Below are 3,478 nucleotides of genomic sequence, written 5' to 3' on the forward strand. Positions count from 1 at the left end.
ATAAATAGATCTGATACAGTCCCTTATTGAAATCACATCTCCTCTAAGAGGCCTTCCCTGACTAAGCCCTCCTTTCCTCTTCTCCCACTCTCTTCTGCATCACCTTGATTTGCTCCCTTTATTCACCTCTTCCAACCCTCCAACCCCTCCCCAATCTGTAATCCATTTATATTAATGTCTGTCTCCCCCTCTAGACTGAAAGCTCACTGTGGGCAGGGAGTGTGTCTTGTCTTATGCTTCAACCCACAGCGATTCCACGGACACGTCTCTCCCAGAACGCCCCGCCTTCATCTGCCCTCATTCTGGCAGAGTATCCATGGAGTTTTCTTGGTAAAAATACAGAAGTGGTTTACCATTGCCTTCTTCCGTGCAGTAAGCCTGAGTCTCCGCCCTCGACTCTCTCCCGTGCCGCTGCTGCCCTGCACAAGTGAGTTCTGACTTGCAGCAGATTGCCTGCCACTCGCTAGCCACTGCCCAAACTAAAAATGGAATGGGTAGGCCTCTGCTTGACTCTCTCTCCCATAGCTGAGACAAGTAGAGCACTGGAAACTCTCCAAGTGTGATCCTGACAGGGGAGGGAATGTGTCTATATAGATATATATTGTTATAGGGTACTTTCCCAAGTGTTTAGTATACAGTGCTCTGCGCACAGTAGGCACTCAATAAATACGATTGACTGAGTCCCTGTCCCACATGGGACTCACAGTCTAAGGGAGAACAGACGTATTATCCCCAATTTTACAGATGAGGAAACTGAGGCCCAGAGAAGTTGGGCCCCAGGTCACACAGCGGGCAAGTGGGGTAGCTGGGATTAGAACCCAGCTCCCTGACTCCCAGACACACGCACTGCTTCTCCATAAAAAAATACAGTCTAAAAAACGAACAAGCAAACATAAAGCCCCGCAAGAAATGGAGAATAGGAACCTGTCAGGAAAATAAGTAATGGTACCATGCGTGGCTCAGTGGAAAGAGCACGGGTTTTGGAGTCAGAGGTCATGGGTTCGAATCCCTGCTCTGCCACTTGTCAGCTGTGTGACTGTGGACAAGCCACTTAACTTCTCTGTGCCTCAGTTACCTCATCTGTAAAATGGGGATTAAGACTGTGAGCCCCGCGTGGGACAACCTGATTCCCCTGTGTCTACCCCAGCGCTTAGAACAGTGCTCTGCACATAGTAAGCGCTTAACAAATACCAACATTATTACCATGGTAATCACCTCTCAGGGTTGCACCTGGAGAGTTTCCAGTCCTCTACCAGTCTCGACTACTGGAGGGAGAGTCAGGCAGAGGCCTACCCATTCCATCCTTAGCTTGGCCAGTGGCTAAGGAGTGGAAGGCAATCTGCTACAAGTCAAAACTCACCTTTGCTCGGTAGCAGCTTCATGGGAGAGAGTCTAGGGTGGAGACTCAGGTTTACCATACAGAAGGAGGCAGTGGTAAACCGCTTCCATAGTTTTACCAAGAAAACTCTCTGGATACATTACCAGAACGATTGCAGATGGAAGTGGGGTGTTCTGGGAGAGATTTGTCCATGGAGTCGCTATGGGTCGGACACGACTCGACAACATAAGGCAACAACAACAAGATGGTAATATGATAAGACCTAGAAATCTCTTTTGCATCTGAAAGGATTAGACATGGGTAATTTTTGCTCTAAACATGACCAAGGAGAACTGGAGAACAGGAACTGATCAATTGGGTCTTTCAATTTAGAAGGGAAACTTTTTACTCTTCTGTCTGCCAATGAAGCCTCAATCCTATTGAGGTGGGGTAGTGCTTTAACCAAGGAGCCTGACAGTACTCTAAACCGTAAACTCACTGTGGACAGAAAATTATTATTATTCTGGTATTTGTTAAGCATAGAGAAGCAGCGTGGCTCAGTGGAAAGAGCACGGGCTTTGGAGTCAGAGGTCATGGGTTCGAATCCCAGCTCTGCCACTTGTCAGCTGTGTGACTGTGGGCAAGTCACTTAACTTCTCTGTGCCTCAGTTACCTCATCTGTAAAATGGGGATTAAGACTGTGAGCCCCGCGTGGGACAACCTGATTCCCCTGTGTCTACCCCAGCGCTTAGAACAGTGCTCTGCACATAGTAAGCGCTTAACAAATACCAACATTATTATTACTACGTGTCAGGCCCTGTACTAAGCGCTATAGTGGATATAAGCAAAACCAGGTTGGGCACAGTCCCTGTCCCTCTTGGGGCTCACAGTTTCAATCCCCATTTTATAGATGAGGTAACTGAGGTGCAGAGAAGTGAAGTGACTTGCCCAAGGTCACACAGCAGACAGGTGGCAGAGCTCGGATTAGAACTCAGGTACTTCTGACTCCCAGGTCAGTGCTCTACCCCCACACCATGCTGCTTCTCCAGTTCCATTGTATTTTCCCAAGCACTTAATACAGTGATCTGCACACTGTAAGCACTTGATAAATGCTTAGAGAACAGCGTGGCTCAGTGGAAAGAGCACGGGCTTTGGAGTCAGAGGTCATGGGTTCGAATTCCGGCTCTGCCACTTGTCAACTGTGTGACTGTGGGCAAGTCACTTCACTTCTCTGAGCCTCAGTTCCCTCATCTGTAAAATGGGGATTAAGACTGTGAACCCCACGTGGGACAATCTGATGCCCTTGTGTCTACCCCAGCGCTTAGAAGAGTGCTCTGCACATAGTAACAGATACCAACATTATTATTATAAATAGGATTGAATGAATTATCGCTCCTTTCAGAATCAACAACAATTGTACTGGAGGCATCAGTGAGGATTGCTGGAAACCCACAGACCTGGAGAACTGACTTTTCCAGCTTTCCCTTTGTAATCCACACTTTAAACAGCTGTAGGTGTGGAAACAGCCAGCCAGGGTTTCAGTTCCTTCAGACAATAAGGAACAGAGGAGACTCACCTGCAGTGTGGTAGGGTGCTAAAAGGCCAACTGAATCGACTCAATCAACACTCACACAAAAGCAGGCTTCATCCTCAGTCAGCATCCCACTCCAATTCCCCAGTCAAATGGACTATCCAAAGACCGATGAAGAAAGTCTGAACGAAAGGACCCACTTGAAATGTCAATGGAAAACAGAGTGGCTAGAGCCTTTTTCCACAAGAGAATCATCATTATACAGACCAAAAGAGCCCTGCAAAGTTGCCCAGTAGTTACACTTTAGAGGACTAAATACTGTCATAATCTGCAGGAAGCATCAATCAGGCTCATCTGGCTTAGAAAGGCTTGGGATGGAGGGAGGTTTTCTAATCGAAGCTTTGTTCCTTTCGATCCCTCAAACTCACACCAAGCCTGGAGAGTTTGGAGTATCTGGGGAGTCCCAGACTTCCACTATGTGGAGGAAAGGGCAGAAGAAGACAGTAAAATGCCTTACCTTCACCGACGGTGCTGCCCTATCTCGTCGTGGAAAATGCCACCCCCATGGCCATTGGTTCTGACAGATATAGGTCTGTCAGCCATCTTTTCTCCTGGTCAACGGAGCCCAG

At 47.7% G+C, this 3,478-nt stretch overlaps 1 non-coding gene across 1 annotated transcript; it reads left to right on the top strand.

Annotated features, from left to right (window-relative positions):
- Positions 1–1,212: 1,212 nt before the first annotated feature.
- On the top strand, positions 1,213–1,350 carry LOC114809620. The gene has a single exon (XR_003757396.1). It is a non-coding gene; the product is annotated as a small nucleolar RNA SNORA7 (small nucleolar RNA).
- The last annotated feature ends 2,128 nt before the right edge of the window (positions 1,351–3,478 follow it).

This window comes from Ornithorhynchus anatinus, chromosome 2, assembly GCF_004115215.2.
Source record: "Ornithorhynchus anatinus isolate Pmale09 chromosome 2, mOrnAna1.pri.v4, whole genome shotgun sequence".
NCBI lineage: Eukaryota > Metazoa > Chordata > Mammalia > Monotremata > Ornithorhynchidae > Ornithorhynchus > Ornithorhynchus anatinus.